General features: G+C 40.3%; 1 protein-coding gene across 4 annotated transcripts in view; it reads right to left on the bottom strand.

The window, feature by feature from the left end:
* LRRC8D (leucine rich repeat containing 8 VRAC subunit D) overlaps positions 1-19262 on the bottom strand; it is a 52019-nt gene that overhangs the window by 10280 nt on the left and 22477 nt on the right. Inside the window, exons 3-4 of one of the 4 annotated variants that reach the window (XM_030279130.4) lie at positions 11338-11458; positions 10247-10313 (exon numbers count right to left, since the gene is read on the bottom strand). The exons of 2 other annotated variants lie outside the window; for them this stretch is intronic. The gene's annotated coding sequence lies outside the window, so the exon portion shown is untranslated. The remainder of the gene's footprint in view (positions 1-10246; positions 10314-11337; positions 11459-19262) is intronic. One more of the 4 variants, XM_030279132.4, reaches the window with a different exon arrangement.

Genomic DNA, 19262 nt, shown 5'->3' with positions numbered 1-19262 from the left:
GACACATTTCAGACTATAAATGCTGAAATACAAAATGCACATATTTGGGATATTTCCTAAGAAACTGTTCTAGCTTAAATACAGAAGTTAGCAGAAAAGGAAGCAGCAGATTGGTATGTCACTAATGTTTATTTACATCCTACTTCTTCCTGTACTTACAGATAAAAACTGTCTGTCTTGTAACTCACTGGCCCTCCTGTCTTAAAAGCATATTTAAAGTTAAAGCAAATTCAAAGTCAGAACAAACAAATAAAAGGAGAATTGTAGCACATGATACACTCATTTACTCTCAGGTTCCCAAGACTCCAAACAAGTCCACTTTGTTTCAGGAAACAAAAAGATTCTTGAACCCGCCTTGTTACTACATCTGGTAAAGAATTTCCTAAAAAAACCTCAACATTTCTAGCTAAAAAGTGCTACCATGAACAAAATTGTTTTCTCCCTTCCCACAGGAAATTAAGGAGAAGAAAAGTTTTCCCATAAATAAAGGGCTTTGCTAGCTTGTTTTTAATCAAGTGACCGTAAGTTTAAATTTAATTTCCATCGTATATTTTGTTGTCTCTTTCCACCAACCATTTCTACTTCTGCAATATCCTATAAAAGCAGTCTATCAGACCTTAATGTGATAAGAATGGATTACGAGATTCCTGTTAGCCAGGACCCTGCCATTATCAATTGTTCCACGGACAATCTGCAAAGGTCAAAAAGATGGCACTATCCTTTTTTTTTCCCCTCCCTCCTTTTCTTCTCCACCGAACCAAGTATAAGGAGTCCCAGGACCCTTGTGAAATAATGCACAAAGACATACAGGAAAGTCTACAAATCAGGTTAGGCATTCTGAGCATACAGACACAGCCATACCCGCATTGGTTACTCAGTTTCTGAGATGAGAAACTTAAAACAAACTGAAGGTTTAACCACCAGTAGACTTTGTGATCAAGAAATAGAGGTGAAGTGCCCTACTAAAGTAGGTGGGAAATTACAACTATCCCTAGCCTGGTTTACAGCTCCTAATATGTTGGCTAAGAGGACTTAGCTCTCTGCTGCTTCATTTCACAAGGGATTATTGTGCTTTACTCTAAGTGTGCCAACTCAAGCTACAAAACCAGCTGAAGGTACAATTGCTACTTACAGGTCCTCCTCTCAACCATCCTGCAAACAAACCCCAAAATTCAGCTAAGCACGGATGTGTGCACCGAGTGTCTCTATGGCCTGAAAAATCCAGGAAACATTTCACAGGAAAACACAACATAGGTGTTTTTATAGTATTTCTCTACTATAGGAAATGTTTTGGTGCTACTTCAGTGATGGAAGGCATTGCAGAACATTAACACCAGGATGGGGCTTATGTTATCACATACTTCCTGATCAGTGCTTTTATCTCTGGAAAATCAAAACCAGATTTAATATAAAAAACTGCATAGAAAAAGATTTCCATTATTTTTTTCCACCCAATCAGAATGACAAGAATTCCCACTTGCTGTTTCTCCCCTAAACACCTGACAGCAACCAAATCTACCAATTTGAAACGAACCTGCAAGATCTAGTTTGTTTTATTTTTGTATGGCTACCCTGTAATGGATGATGACTGGATAAAGAAAAACAATGAACACTAAGCTGAAAGGATATTTTCTATAGAGAAAAAACATTTCAACTAAGGAACAAGAGTTCTACAATAACTTTTAATTAAATAATAACTCATACAGTGATTGACTGAGAAACAAAAGCAACCAAACAAAATCCCCCACATCTAACCCATCTCCCCAGTTCCCCCATCCCACTGCCCAAACTGCACAGCTCTAATTTTGGACTTTCCCTTAAGGCATATATATAATGCCTCTCTATATATATATGTCTACATATTTATATACATAATATATATAATCTCTGGTATAGTCTGCAAATACATTCTCCACTTAAGGAAGCATCACCTTTATGAACAACATGAACCTCACTGACAGGAACTTGCAAAACAAAAAATTATCAAAATCTTATTTCTCTTGGACTGCATAAAGAAATATTGGACTTCAGTAAGCTGGAGACAAAAATAAGATTCTTTACATAATCAATGTCAAATTAATACCATTTATAAAAATGAAATCTATAAAAAACCACTTTTTTTCTTTTTTTAGTCTTAAAAAATGCTATCCTTCAAAGCTGGGCTTTTTCAGGTTGTGTAACACTCTAACCTACTTTTAGATGCTGCTATTTAAGTGTTTACACTGAATCTTCCTTGTTTACCAGTTCTTTGAAGGTCTAGTGCCATATACCACTCCTACACAAATGGTTTTGTAATCAATGTGATATTTAAAAAGCAGTATTAGCAGCCATTATTTCCCTCACAACAAACTGTCAAATCTTACCTCATCCTTGCCTTGCTGTAAATGAACGGAAAGGTCTGTTTAAAGATGACTTTCAAAACAGAAGACCATTTTTACATTTCTGAGTAGTTCCCCAAAGCACCCAAAGATTATTAACACAATTAAAACTCCCTAAAAAACCCCAAAATTATTAACACAATTAGCTCTGTACTTGTTGCATGCAAATTCTGTGTCTACAGAGCACAGAAAATGAGGAACTTCACTTTGCCTAGTGCAGTACTCCTGAGCATGCTCTTATGAAAGAGCTGCTTTGACAAAAGTGCTCGCTTCAGCTTGTATTGACATTTATCCCCACGCTGCAGAGTGCAGAGCTGGTGCCCAGTGCACCTCAGAAAGCTCAGGCAGACCCAGAGCTGGATGTTCAGCAACACTGCTCCATCCTTACTTCTCACAAGCTGGCAAGGTCAGAGACCATGAAGGGCAGCAGAGAAGAGATGGGAGAAGCAAACAAGACTGGAGAGAGTGGTCCTCTCTGGTAAAGAGGTCAGGATTAGATGTGTTCCAGTTGCAGACAGTTAACCACGTGTGAATTTACAGTTACAAAACAAACCACCTAGCAAAGGCAACATGCAAGAAACCAAAAGAGGTGGCTAATGACACACCAGCAGGGTAAATACTCAATTTAAGATGCTCTTCATACCTGTAAGCAACAGTCCATGAATGCACAGGCATTTCAGGGGCACAGCTGCCAGAACTGAAATTCTACAGGAGACTGGCAAGGACCTGGCACAGAAAGGCAGAGACTGTGCCCTGGATGTACCCTAGCACATGCAATCCCACCATTACACTGCTGCTACAGCCCCTCTTATTTATGCAATGCCAATTCATGCTTTTAGCTGAGGCAGCACATTCCCAGTGATCAAAGTCACACTGCCACAGCTGAGCAACCAAATCTCCCAACAGCATTTTCTGTTTCACCTAGACAGAGTGAAAAGACAGAGAGCAGACACTTAGTATCTCATTTCACAGAATTCCCACAACAGCCAGACCAGTAATCTTGAAAAGACAGCCCAACTTGTGTCTGCAGGACTCCCAGCTTAATACCAAGCGCTTTTACCCAAGTGCAGACACAGCTGAAAGCTACTGAAGTGCATTTAACCTGCACTGGCATGGATGTACAATGCAATTAGAAATTACACCATACAATAAACTAACAGCTGCTTGCACTCAAGTATAAATATTTAATCCTTTTGCCATTTCTAATCTGCTGTTCCCCTATCTTTTAGGTCATGAGGTTTCTGCAGTGTTTTCATGACCACTATCAAAGTAGAGGAACACACAGTAAACATCTGGCACTTCTACTAACCAGAGCACTTTGGGAATTTATCAAGTTGCAAAAGCAAGCTGCACCAAAATAAAAGCACATCTGGTTACTCTTGTCCCTAGAGGCTGCTTTTTATCACTAAAAACAACCCAGAAATATAATTAAAAACAAATTTAAAGGCTTGGAAGAGAAAAAAAGTAAAAAAAAAAACAGTAAAAAAAAAAAAACAAAATTTTATTTCCTTTTTAGTTTAGAAACCTGAAAAATATAACAGTTAAAAACTGTTTACATCCAAGTTATTCAAATTTCGTTTTACATAAATAAGTCCACATGGCTATAAAGTTTGTTACATGAAATTGCTTTATCTCAGATAGAGACAGCACCCAGAAACTCATGCAATTCCTCTGAAAAATACTCTTCTCTGATGCACAGCCACACACACTGCCAGTCTGTCTGTCTCCTTCTTCTGAATTCACTTGGAACTAGGGCAACTTCAAACTGGTAACAAATTGAACCTGGCATAGATGGAGCTGATAGTTTGGTGATTTTAAGCCACAGAATGTAAAGATACAAATCTTATTACAAAATATAGTGTGTAGTAGCTCTAACTACACACCCTAAATGTACCTAAAGAATAAAGAGGAATGCTTACCAAAGAGAAAGAAATGTGTTGCTAAAGTTCACTTTACTGCAGATTTTAATAGCCCCTCTTCAGGGCAAAATGAACTCTCCTTAGTACTTTAGCTCACAGTACTAAAGTCTTATTTTGCTTAATTTCTAAACTGCATTCCCATCCATATAGAAGCAGGTTTACTGAGTAACTGAAGTAAATGATTTTCAATGAATACTTTCTCCTTCCTTTTATTTTAATGGACATGTCAGCAACCTTGAACTGGAACATTTACAGCATCCTCATGGAGATCTAGAGACAAGAACAGACAAAAAGTTCCTTTAACTAAAGAACAGGCTCCATTGTTCCCTATCTTAGCTGGTTCATCTCTTCAGCCAGCAAACACAGTGACTCTCACTGGGTTACATGTTGAACAGAAGTTTCATAAAGATTTGCACATATACAAGCTACTGTATTTTCAAGTATCTGCAGCGGCACTTTCATTATACCCATTAGCTAAAAGCAAACTAGGAAAGGTCATACTTAAATTAAAAAATTCAAATAACAAAAGCAAATGACACACATGCATACACACAAAAAAGTGCCCAGTCACACAAGAAGCTACATGTAAATACAAGCCTCCTACTCATACATCAGAGTTCCTCTGTTTCTGCCAAGACCTTTTCTGTGGCAAGAGCAGTAGGAAGGTGCATAAAATGCAGCTGAGAATCAGGATATGAAAAACACACTCAAAGTCCACCTTTCCTTTTACCCACTCTGCTGCTTTGATGAAAAGATTAAAATGCTAGTTTACAGCTCAATAAATAGGCTGCACCATCAATTTTCAAATACACAGTCTCTCCACTCTTTATGGGACAACAGTCTAACTTTGTTCTTACTTAAATGTCACACAGCTTCTTTTATCCCCAGGGAGAAGGGGATACTTCCTCGCTCAAGCCAAGGTCCAGCTGTAAAGCCATGACACAGAAACTAGCTGAGGTAGCAGCCAAGCAGCCCTGACACCCCCAGCTTGTTGTCTCCCCCTACCCAGGCAGTCACACACAGCTGACAGCCTGCTGCCAACCCTACCTGCTCTTTATCAAGCACAGAGATCTCCTACACCTCAGACATCCTGCCAGATGGGTAACAACGATGACTTCTCACATTAAACTCTGATCAGCAGATGAAGGATGAGTTATTAATGTTACCACATTCCTGCCAAGGTTCCAATAGCTGAACATCCAGTGATTTCATGCCAGGAAAAATGCCTGCAGCTGAAGCATTTATCCTCAAAGGGATTTATTTAAGTTTAATATAATTATTTTTCCTCTTCTAAACTTAAGCTGCTTTCTGTAAGAGATAAGCTATTTGCTTAGTCCATCTAGTCCCATAATTGTTTGGTTCAGGGTGTGTACTGCAGTACTTAGACATAAAAAGAAACTGTGCTGCAACACATCTTTGGAGGCTTTTTTGAAAATTTGCTGATGAGTTCAAATCACCTCCTTCCTTTTTATGCTTTATTTTCTCAAAACCCCATTCAAAACATTGCCTTAAGAACAGAAAGAATGTTCCAAGACTTGCTGTCCTACCAGTGATTGCAGCATTCCTGGTCTAACAAGCAAGCTTTCAGCTCTGCAAAAAAGTTCAGTGAGGTTCCATTGTATCGCTTGATGCCATTCACCAGCCTAACAGAAACAACTTCCAATTTAAATATTCACTATTGCTAAATTTATATTATGATTCGACTCAAATGCTCCAGCTGGAATTGTAACCTCTGAACTGAGGGCCCTCCAGCAGGGAGTGGGCAGACAACCCTTGCCCCTGCAGGCTCACAATCTAAAAGTGATTATTTGTTAGGCAATGATAAGCATGTTTGTGGCTCTAACATTCAAAGCAAAAAACCAAACTCCCTCAGGCTTCCAGAGAAAGATAAATAAAAAAGTGGGATAACAGCCTGATTAACGTATAATCAAATTTAACGTTTTAATGCACTGCAATCTTTGAGAAGGCTTAACATTATGTCCAGATAAATCCCTTCACAACTACAGCATTCCTATACACTTAGCCATACTCCTTCCCACTGGTTTGAGGATGATGCTATCTCAAAAATAAGGCACTCAATGTAATAGCTCTTGAATCCTACCTTTCCAGTGAAATGGACAATGAAGCTTTCCTTTCCAGTCAAATTTTTTTAAAATAGATAATGAAGCGGAGTATACTTCACTTCAGGTAAAAATGAAAACACAGACACTTTATTCAATCCCATTTACAGACAGATACCACTCCTGTTCCAGCCCTTATGACTTTTTCATGATTATTCCAGGCTTCTACACACACTTGCAATAAAGGTTTAGGCAGCCACCTTCACACGCATGCACCCATGTAACATGTCACTGTCTGACTTTTACAGTCAACATCTGCTTGGATGGCTACATCAGAAAATTAGTGCAGAGGCAGCTTTTTTATTCTGTAGGCAGCTTCCCATTATCCCAGGTGCTCTCCATTTGAGCTCATTTTAGCAAGTTTCACAGCACTTAAGGGTAGCACAATAGCTGCTCCCTAGCCTGCTGCAGAAATAAAAGCAGAGTGCCTTCTAACTGGAGGAAAACAAAACAATCAGGTTTTGTTGTTGCTGCTGTAAGCAATTTTCACATCCTTCAGCAGGCCCCAGTCGGGTCCCCAGGAGATTCTGTGCAAGAATGACTAAGCAGCAAGGAAAGTTCAGGACACAGCACTACATCATACTGACCTGGCAGAAGAAGGGTCCTTGCCTTCTAAATCCCCTTTCACCAACATGCTAAGATTTCAAAAAAAAAGTGGAAACAGAAAGTCTGAACTTCTGTGAGTACATCAGCAATTTCAGCATCCTGGCTCTCATTGTGGCTTCCGTCAAGCATAATGCAAAGCTTTCAGAAAGAGGTGCAATCCAGCCCCCTGACTGCCCTGGTGTCCTGAGCAGAACAAGAACTAAGGCAAACTCTTAACATCACATGCAGCAGTATTTCTACAGGCATGTGTGATGGACCAGGCTCCAGTGGAGCAAATGAGGTTCTTGTAGGAACACCAGAAAACACCAGTTTGGTGCAGCAGTGGTGGTGAGAGAGTGAACAGGGTTCTCCTCCCAGGCATGCAGAGATCTCCAGGCACTCACAGTGATGAGGGGGAGAGGCCTGCAAACACCCCTCTCAGACCAGGGTAGTCTGGAGACACCCTGCAACTAGCAGGGACAGCAGGGATTATCTGAGCTCTTGGTTTGCATTTCAGGTTGTTGACTCAACACAAAATAAAACACAAAATGGCCACAATTTCCCACACAGTGACCTGTATCACGTCATAGCTGAACACAAGTCATCTTCCATACAGACCTTTTTGTAAGTCTGACTGGCATTATTTTCACAAGGATCTACTCAAGAACATTAGGACAACTAGCCAACCACTTTATTTACATTTTCCTGTTATCTCATCACCCACTTGAACAACTGCCTGTGCACGTGGGTGTACAGCAATAATATACATACGACCACATACCCATGAGGCATCAGTCAGGAGTTTAGGATTTGTCAAGGCCAGACTGAAACCATCCATTTAAGACAAAGCTTTCTAACAGCCTTTGACCAAGAGTTCTGCTTGCCAAATCATGCCTGAAGTACATTTTTTTTAATAACAAAAATTTTATCAAGGCCCAGAACTCTGTTATAGTTTTTCTTCCCTCTTAGACTAAACAGCAATTCTAATCTCAGTTTCAAGTTCCTCAAAGGCTAAAAGAAAAACCCTTTCTCTTAGATATAAAACTACCAAGCAACTTTGGATTAATGAAAATCTAAGTAAATTATTTCTTGAAGCCTGCACTGGTTTCAATTTCCCAAGAACAGATTTACTTTAGGAAGCCAGATGAAGTACTGTTCTCTCATCACAGTGCTTGGGACAACATCCGCACACAAAACCAACTGACCTAGCAGGTAAGATCCAAAATGGGGACTCTAAAGAGGCGGGTGATGTGCTACTGCTATGAGCTCTAAATTCCTGCAGATGGACATAGCCATGGCCATGTTCACTGTGACACATTCTGGATCACAATACCAAAGTTGGATCCTGGCACACCACATGTCAGCAGGCACTGTTGTTACAGCCTAGTCTTGAAACATGGCTAATAGCCTATTGTGCTGCTTGCTCTGCTGTGAGTGACAGAGCTCCTGTTGGGTTAAAGCATTCTGTAGGAGACACAGAGCACTGTGACAATCCTGCTCCTGACTCAGTGGGGACACTGTCTGTCTCATTGTGCCAAGCCTCAGATGCCACTCACTACCTTTCGCAACATTTGAATTGTATGTTCCATGTGCCTTGCATCTCTCCACCTCCTGCATCTTTGTCAGTTTCTTCAAATTGACACAAACAAAAAAAAAAAAGTGATTTTTTTGGACTTAAGACTCTGCTAGCACTGGATATTTATAGTGTATAAAAGGTTTGACTCCCTAATCTATATCAAAGCATTACTGCATTATACAGTGCGTCATCTTGTTTCAGAAGGATTATGACCCAAAAATTCAGTTGAATTGCATCAGATTTCATACTGTATAACACAGCAGAGTGTTTGAGGAAGGCAGAGTTTCAAGACTGACCAGTTCTGAAAAGGAAGAACCTTTAAGTTTCTGCCATGAGTTAGAAATTGGAATAAATCTTTTATTCTCTACATTAGCAACACGTTGACCTTGGGAATAATCACAAAGTAAAGTCATCCTAAAAAAAGTTTTCAAGTATTGGCACTGTGTTGGAATTATTCCTTACCAAGCAACTCTACTATGAAAAGTCATTGAACAAATGTTATCACTGAAAGATACAAAGTAGCAGGAAATTTTGGTATTTCTATGTAGGTGTACAATTCACAAATAAAACCATTTCTCTCCAGTTACTGAAACTCTTCCTTTGGGAGTGTAGCCAAGTTTTCTACACAGTTGGTCTGGGCATAGTGCTTCTTAGTGCTCTGCAAAGACTTATTTGCTGAAGCTGGCCATATTCACTGATCCTCACTTTGTCAAACTATGAGAAGCAAGTTGTAAATAAAGTTTTAGTTCTGCCCCTAAAGCGGGGAGAAAACAACTGACTGTAGGAATTGAGTAATCATGAAGTGGTTTAAAACAGAAACAAAATCCCCATCAAAAATTAAAAGTCATGGAGGTAAAGGCTAACAGGATTAGACTACAAGATCTCAAGTTATTTATATAAGAGCAATAATGCTATTATGACTCATTTATTAGAGAATCTTTATTGCCTTCAGTTAACAAAAAAAAATAATGTGCCAATGGCACCACTTAAAATTAAATTACATAAAATTATTTCTTCCCTCTGAGTTATTGTTTGTGAATAGTTGCAATTTGAACAGAGATCTCAATATATCTTCACTATAACACAGACTCAAAATGTCAAGTTTTTTAGCAATGTGCAAAAGCATAATCATATTAACATAAGATATTCCACTTTTCCCAATGAGACTTGCACTTGAGCTTTTTAATTACAAGGTCTGCACCTCTATCATCCAAGGCAAGGATCAGCAAGGAACAACCAACCACATCACAACACCACAGTCAGCTACTATAATTTTCTCTAGTCCTCCTCTGTGACATCTGTCACTGTCAAAGCCACAACACACTACAGGGTCTGATCCTCCAACTCCTAGAGAAGGTCTCCCTGCCAACTGTAAAACCATCTCACCAACCACTTCAGGGCAAGCTTCTTAGTAATTTTAAGTCACTGAAAACCCAGAGGAGATAGAATTATAAATTACCGTAACTGTGCCAAAACCCAACATGGCCAAAACACAGCAGCAAAGTGTAGCTATTTCTCTGTAGATGAAAGCCAAGGGATTTCTAGTGTTTTATTTCCTCTAATGCACAAAACCTAAATGCCAGCAGCATGCTCCTTGGTAGAAGCCCAAAGACCACTTAGAAGTCTCCCTTTTCAAGATGTCTTAGACTACATAACATATCTCATTACCTTCCCCCCCTTAAAGTACAAAAGCAGCTTCAGTTTCCTCTGTGATCCCCTCTGACTCTTGGAACTCCTGTGGGTAGACAAGAACAGCAAGAGTTATGAATACAGCTCGTATTTGGCTTTAACTGAACATCTTTAATTTATGATTACATAACAAAATGCACATATACACAAATGTGTCTTACAGTTCAAGCCATCTTTCCACAGTCAGCAAATGATGCAATTTATTCAGTCATCACAGTCCAGATCAGACCAGTGACACTGTAAGACATCACACAAACAATACAATAGCATGCACTGAAGAACTACTGAAAACTCATTTAACAAATAAAAGCCATCTCATAAAAACATCCCATGAGAGTCTTTTGCTGCAGTATATCATCCGTGTTTCAGACTCAGCATTCAAAAATATTTAGCTTTTCTACAACAAAGAATTTAACTTGTGTTGGAATGATTGCATACAGGGAAAAATATGGCAGTCACACAAAAGCCACAAAATATCACAATTCACTGTGTTTCTTGATGCAGCTCTTAAGAGCCAACTCATAGCATCTGACTTCAACATCGTGTTCTCCTCTGTTCAGAGTCCAGTTATCCTTGATTCTTTGCCAAATTAGTGCTACATTAAGCTAGAAAGGCAGCCTGTAGAGGTAGGACTGATGTGTTCCTTTTATCCTTGCAAAGGACTTCAAAGAAAATCTATTCACTGGTCCCCATCTTTGAGTCACAAATGGCATGACAACAAAATAACATTCCCATCTACAAGGACAGCAATGCTAAAATGCTTCATCTTTTGAACCTGCTCAAGTTTTAAAACTTTAACCACATCATTTTTCTCATGTTCTTGTTCTATAATACCGCAGATTGCTTTTCACCAAGTGGTGAACAGACACGGGTTGCAGGATCCATGCAGAGCCGACCTGTTTGCGTTGATCACGTACATGAGTTACTGTGTGGACACAGTGACAAACACAGAGGAGCCCTCTGCACACTGAGGCATTCACTGCTAACAGCGCAGAGCAGCTATCCCAGGGCTTGGAAACCATGAGAGGGGAGCAACAGTGAAACAACCCTCACAGTCATCATGGCTGTACCTGGCACCTTCCCGATATCAATCCTTCCCAAAAATCAATACTTTCTGTCTACTTGTATTTACCAGATGCAACTGTCACACCAAGTAAAGTTGTGGATGTGCCTGTCTCACCTACATGTAACCTAGGGAAGCAAAAAAGGGAAAAGAAAAAAATAATGATAATTACAGCATTTGTACCTCTTCATTTAAGAACAGAGAGCAGTTTTCTCCAAAACAAGTATCAAAAGGTAATTACAAAGGAAATGGAAGGGTTTTGCCTGACAAAAACACAGCTAAACCATCTTCTTTCCATAACTTAAGTCTCCCTGCTCTATTTCTCTCTCCACTTCTGATGGCATCAATCCCCAAAGATGCTTCATTTTCCCTGCAGATCAATTACTTTAGTACAACAGAGATATACTGTACAAGTATTATCACTGAAAAGCTGAGTGTTCAAAAAGCAGTTTGCTACTCTGATCCATGCATATTCTGTTTGTATATCAGCATGCATGCCCTGCAATTAGAGGCACAATGACACATTTTAGCACACAGGGTGCGTTCTCCCTTTATCACCACCTCCCCTTCATACACACACCCTCAGTGTTCCTTCAGCCTGAATTACTCTCCTTCTCATATTAAATTTAGAAACAGAACTCTGAATCACCAGTTCCTGTTCTGAAAGTAGCTAGAAACAGATACAGCAAAAGAAGTTTCCTAGTAAACAGCTATGCAATAATCAGTCCACCACATTAGACCCCACTGTTACCAACTATTTTATAAGTGCAGAACAGAATCATATAAATTTATGTGAAACTAAATAAATAATTTCCTGGGTGCCTAATCCTTCCTAGAATCCTATCAATTCTTACCCATAATGAGATCATGTCGCAGTGAGTTTCATAAATTAACTGTCCACATTAAAAAAGAAATAAAAAGCTACAGCCAAACCCCCCCCCGCCCAAATATTACTTATAAATTCATTGCTTGTGAGCCTGCTGCCACACTTAATCCATTCTGTTCTACTTTTCCTCAGCACTCCTTTAGATGCACCTTCAAGAAGAGGAACAGAAACTTCTAAGCTTCTGCTTTGCAAGAGAAGAGCAGCACGAAGATTCTAAAACTGGTTATATACAAGACAGGTCAGTTCCAGAGAGAAGAGTTCAGACAGCATTACACACAAGTTAGTCTGCCCTGCAGACAGCAATTATTTCCTAGCATAAGCAGAGTGGAAACGCGCTCATGTTTCCCAGTTTAAGTCCATGAAGAACCATATGCATGGTTAGGAAACTCTTGGTCACCACTTCTGGATTCCAGTTTCTTCAGTTGCTCTTGAAATATTTAACAAAGGAGCTACGTATCTCACACCAAGAGGCACCACCCATCTATATGCCTCTCCTGAAGTATACACACACATATGCTATATATATATTTATATATATACACACACTTTCTAGCAGAGAGGCCAGCTGATGCTCAACTATGCAGCACATATGAAGAACATTTTGGTTTGCAGGTTTGTATAGTCCCATCTATGATTTGTTAAAGTCAGTTTGACATCACATACCACTACTCTCAATAATTCCTGTATTTAGCACAGAGGACACTTCCAGAGAGTCTTTCAGCTCTGGAACATTTTGGGTGGAGTCCACCACTTTCCTCTGTTATTTATTTGTTCTAGCACTTACGCTCTCTTCACCATTACAAATGCACTTATTTCCAATTGCCTGATTGCAGCTTCCAGCCATGAGTTGTGCATCAGGCCTGTTTCTGTTTGCATTTTAGCCTCCAGTGCACTCTCCCTCAGAAGGTGTTTCCCACCAATTATCAAGTTCCTCCACTTATCTATCAAGAAACAACAAACCCAGCAACAGAATGAGCCTTTCAGGCTCGCCTTGTGGAACACCAGCCAGCCTTCCAATATCTCCTCTGACTAATGTGAACTCCCATTTTCAATAGGCTCCTCTTGATATCAGAATTGTAGACAATTCACCTTCCTTCACCCACCGCCCCTCCTACACCCAAAGTTATCCCCTTTGCTGCCCTGCAAGACAGCAGTCACCTCCAGTTGTTGATTCACAGTACCCCCAGTAGTCTTCTCCCCGAGATCCTATTCTGTCATTACCCTGAAGTCTAACACCTGCAGGCCCCATATTACAGATTACATCAAATTGCACCTTTGATTGTTACAGTTCACCAGGCTGTGTGAATTTCGGTGTCCAAGCTCTTTGTCCTTGTTTATCACACTGCCTAGTGTGATGTGGCCTGCCAATTCTCTCAGTACAGATCCTGCCTTTGTCTCCAGCTACTTGATGAAAAAGTTCAATGGAATACGCCCTCACTTCAATCCTTCAAACAAGATTTCTAGAAGCATTCCTGTTTGACAATGATTCACCACAAGTGACTAACATTCAAACATCAGTTTAGTCAGTTCTTAATCCATTTACTTTTGCAATATCACAGAGCAGTAACGTGTCAGGACAGGAGCCCCCAGGGGGCACAGCAGCCCTCGCTGACTACCTCTGCTGCTGCTGCTGCGAGAGGGAAGGAGACAGGACTTGGAAGGAGCGAGGGAGTAGCAGAGTACCATAATGCACTGAACTGTCTACAGCCCCTTGCATTAGATGCCTTTGAAGACATAGCTTTACTACATCTCAGAGTCCTGGTTGCTTTAGTTTTGTTCAGTATTTTGGTGATTATTAATGTCAAACTACCTGGATTATGATTAAGTCAGTCTCCCACTTTTCCCCTATCTATTCTGGCACAGTTGGTTTTAAGACCACCAATACTGACAGTTATCAAAAACTGTCTGCATGCCTACCAACTTTTCACCGAGGTCTTTAAAACAATCAAGTCACAGCACTGCTGATTTGCATATGGGCAACCCTAGAAGAGATCTTAATTTATTAAAATCAGACTTAATTCTCTGTTGGAATTGCACTGATGGTATCACATTCTACACTATCCCAAATATGGAAGAGTATTAATTTGAATTATTCTTAACATAGTTGAACTGTAGAAAATATTCAGTTAATTCTTTAACTTACTTCCTTAACTTCTAACTTGCATTCCCATATATCCACTTTCCCCTTAATTACTGGCTTTTCTTTTAAATTTCTACATGTATCCTGAAACCAGAGGGCTGTTAATGTAGATGTCTTTCTTTAAACCAGAATTTCAGCTTTTGGACCATTTAGTATCTTATTACAAGGATCTGTTTTCCATTCGCTTTTTTTTTTCCTACAATGACACTGAGTTCTCTATGATCACAAATATGCTGTTTTGAAGCATTAAGTGTAATTTCTTTGGGGCTGTTTGCTGTTTGCCTATCCTTTACATAAATGGGTCACACTCAATGGTCCCATGGCAACCCACCAACCTCTAGCTGTGTGATAACAAAGTCCACAGTAGCTTTGCCAGCTGAAGATGTGAAACAAGAATTGACCTGCAGTTGGCTAAATTTCCATGGCACTGAACATCTTTCCATGATGCCAATGGGATCATGGAAATCACTCCGGAGGCAACAAAACAAAACTAAACAGGGTGTACAAAGGGAAACAAACCTAACACTTCCTGATCAGCCATTTCAGACGTTTCTATAAAGCACCTCAAAATCTAGTCCTTGACTGTTAAGATGAGGTATTTACCAAGTAACCAATCTGGTAAGTCAACCAGACCGGGCAATGTACAAATTCAGACTCCTGCCATCAGCTTGACCCTCACTCAGGTTACCAGCTTCTGCACAGCCCAGCCATCTGCTGCTTGTTTGATGAACAAGGCAAAATGAACTGACCTCAGCCTCATCCCAGTGGGACACTGCCACAGAAACTGCACTGCTCCTCAGCCAAGAAAGGCAGTGCAAAGCAAGTGCACTCAGAGCATCGATACAACATCCTACATCTGCCCAAGGTGAAGGCATTTCTGCTCTACCTGGATTTGCCCATCCTGTCAATTAAACCTTCATTTAATTAATTTAATTTAACTAATCCTGTCTATTTAATCTTTGCAGAATCAGTCCTTAGTCTCTAGAACCAAGTCTTTCACAGGACAACAAAAGTACTCAGCAAGAAAATGACAATATTTGACTTTATAATTGCCTCAACAGTAAGAAAAACATTCAGAACCTTCTATTTTCACAACCTTATTTAAATAATATGCTAACTATCCACACACAGTGATCTGTTATGTGTTCTAGAAGCATGGCAGTAGCAGTCTACAGATGGAATTCTGCAGTTCAACATACATGATGGACCTTTCCACTTAATCTCACATGGCTGCTGAAACACATACTTGCATGAATTTAGTTAAATTAGAAATTCCTTCCTATGTTTCACAAGTCTAAATTCAGTAACTGAAAAGGCAATAATGTGTGTTCTTTCTTGCTGTACATCAGCCACTGCAACTTTTTTTGCACAACTGAAAATGATTAAGGAAAAATACCTACAGTAATTCAGACATTCCTCTTCTTATTAAAAAGGAAGGGAAGTAAAGAAGGAAAAAAAAAAAAAGACTGTAGCAATACATTAAAATGCAAAATGGAGAGCTCTGTCCGTAACTTCAACAAATTCCTCCTGAATTAGGCAGCAAATTCCTCTGTCTCTTCCTCTCAGGCTTGAGGTAAACCTAACTATGCAGGTTGCCAAAAGCCTCAGGTAACATTCAGACTTTCTACTACCCAGATTTTGCTAAAGGTCCCTGTTTCATACACCCATCTGAAAAAAAACTTTGTATGGGATGGGAAGAATTTCAGTTGGGGTGGAAGTCCAAGATTTGCTCAGAGGACTTGTACTCCTCTAATTTCCTTCGCCCTCCTCCCATCAGCTTAGAAAATCTCAGAAGAAATCAGCCCCTTTATCCACTAAAGTGCATTCCATTCACTATAAAAGATTAAATATGTGAACTAGAAGTTTCTACTGAAATTTTTAGTCATTACATGACTAGTCATAGCTTTAAGGATGCCATCAGCAGCATTTTAAAGGTCTACTGTAGAGACTAAAGTCAGTTCACATCCTCTTGTAATTTCTGCTTAAGGTTAGCAGTCAGAAGGTTGAAAAATGAATCCGGATGAAAGTACAAGGTGACTTTAAAATACAAGTGCTATTTCTGACTAGTAATACATCTACATCCACATAAACTCTCCCAAATCCTTAAGAGGAATCATTCCTACATAATATAATCTACTTTGAGGCTTTGCCTGCATAAGGCACTTTGGATTAATTCTTAAGACAAAAACCATGCAAATTAAACTGATTTGATTAAACCTTCTTCAGATGCGCTTCTTCAGAATCAGAGTGACTTCCAATTATTCTGCCTCAAAGATGTAGAACAGTGAAACAATTCACTTTAAATTCACATCTTCAGCTGACTTGAATGATTTCCTAATGGCATGTGAAGACAAGCCCTTAACTCCAGAATGACACACAATTTATTTGGGAGTAACTGTCCAAAATATCTCCCCTGGGAGACAGGCCCAGACAACACAACATATCAGGATACTGGTTCAACACCAAACCATTCTAAGAAGAATTCAAGAAGCCACACAATCAGAAAAGCTTTATTTCTGGTAAATGGAATTCCTGACTGTGTATTTGCCAGTTTTAGAGAAGCATTTCTAGCAGGTACCTAGCCTTGGCTTGAAAAGCCTTTTATTCTGACAGAATTATCCATAATTCCTCTCCAGCCCTTCCCTCCCTATCCCTACCCCTTCTCCCCAAGCTGCATGCCCCAGCTGCTCTTCCAAACCCCAGCCTGTCGCCCTAACAGCCTGACACATGGGGCATAATCTGAGACAAAATGTGACAGCCCCTTCTTGACAAATTTTAAGTATTGCCTGCCTACAATGTAAAGCAGCTTGGAACAGAACCTGCAGGTGCAGAACCAGCAGAGAAGCGCTTTGACTTCGGATGTTCCCTCCCCCACAGCTAAGCTCTCATTGTTTTTTCCTGGGGATGCATCTTCGGATCAGAGCCACAGCCTGCTGCAGATATAGATCAGCTTTGCTCATCCCACCGTTCTCTGTCACTGGCAAAAAATAGCTCTGGAGGGAGAGGAGGAGGTTTTCAGCTGTTTTCTTCTCCATTTCTGTCTCTCCTCCCTTGCAATGAGGGAGAAGCCATTTTCTCATGTTCATGGCTTGATGTCAGAGTAACTGTTTTCTTACTCTATAGAGCAGCAAATCCCCAGATGTGCCTGTAAAAGAAATTTAACAGTAGCCACAATTTTCCACCAGTGTCCTCAGCAACACAATCGCCAGGCTTTTCATGCAAGAGCTGAAAGAAGCTGGCTGGCATTATTACTTGTTTCCTTACCAAAGGCAGCCCAGAGGAGTGGCTGGAGCCAAACGGAGAGGTCTGCACAGATGCTTCCCCTAAGCATCACTGATACTCTTACAGGGTTCAAGAGAACCACAGGAGAGGGACATTTGCCTAGACAGGGTCAAAAATAGATGGGAGGAAAAGCATGTAATATACTATTCTTTAATTTTCTCATAAACAGTAACTTTATTCTTCTCGAAACACTGATTGACATTTGATCCTGTTATGAACAATTCTGAGGCCTCCCCCACAGAGCATCTAAGCTGCATCACATTAAAGCCGTTCCTTTCTCCTTGCCTCTAGCATATTCCTAACATGTAAACAACTCTGCTGTGCACACAAGCAAAGGCACAGCTAGCTAGTGAAAGCTGCAGCACTAAGGGCACCACAGGAACCCATCCAACCCTAATAACCCATTAATTTCACAGGGCACTGTATTTATTAACTAGAAGCCAACAGCTATTAATGCAAATGTACATGTGAAAAAATTATCCCAGTGGAAAAGCTGAAGGAACATTACAGAGTTATTTTTCACAGACTGTCTTGTTTCACAAGCATTGTTACCCCCGTAACTCAAACATACAAGAAATGCCAATCTGAATGGTGGAAGAATTGTGACAGACTAGGAGAAAGGCAAGTGTCGGGAAATCCAGCAGCCTTACTGTCTGAGGATTTCAGCTGATGTGACACCACATGATAAATAATGCTCTTGTCCAAGCCTCAAAACCCATAGGGACTATTTCTAGTTCAGCTTAATAGAAAAAAAAACCCCAATCTTACTTTTCACATATTCAACAGCAAGGTAATTAACAGGAGATACCTTACAAAAGTTACCAGAGTTAATGCACAAGGATTGCTCAGCCACATACTTTGTGTATGTTAACTCCCACTCCATAGGCTCTGGACCAAGACACTCAAGCAAGCTGCCCTGGTGAGTCTGGCTCCTTAGGGCAAGTTCCAGTAGCCAGATTCACCCGCTCTGCCTTGGAATCCTCTTACAGCACCATTGCTCAACTCTCTCCACAGGCAAATCTGATAAGGCCTGGAGGAAACACCAATCCATCTCTGACCCCTGTCTCATCCATCCAGGGGTCCCACAGTGATCCCAGAGAAAAAGCTAATGTAACTGCAACTACTTCTCTTCACGTACTTCTCTGTCTTAGGATGTTCCCAATGGCAGTAATCCAGAGCAAAGTGGCTCTCAAGTTGTGAACTGAAAACAGCTGCACTGCCAGGCTCCAAAATCAGGACCTAGGGCAGGCCAGGGTGCCTTGGCTGACCATTCCATTGGCAGTTTTTTGCCTCTTCAGTTTAAACAAAACCTGGTGATTTCTTGCTGTCCTTCTGATTTCTGCTGTCCACACCTACTTTGTAAACTGGAGCAAATCAGTCATGTCCCAACACCCGCTAGCTTCCTTTGGCTTCTTTCCCACATTCAAAAATGTCAAACTATGAATTCCAGACCCTGCTTCTTCCTTCCAGAATGCAAAGTACCACACCAGTCACACACACTTCTCCCCTCCCACTTCTTGTCAAATTCCACTGCCCATACTGATACTGGAGCAAATTTTACACACTTCAAGCTGTGAAATCATCCACTTCTTCCCAACACCCCTCAAGAGCAAACTGCTTTCCT

Source organism: Taeniopygia guttata, chromosome 8 (assembly GCF_048771995.1).
Source record: "Taeniopygia guttata chromosome 8, bTaeGut7.mat, whole genome shotgun sequence".
In the NCBI taxonomy this organism is placed as follows: Eukaryota; Metazoa; Chordata; class Aves; order Passeriformes; family Estrildidae; genus Taeniopygia; species Taeniopygia guttata.
Note: the sequence above shows the minus strand (reverse complement) of the source record. Positions and strands in the feature narration are given on the sequence as shown.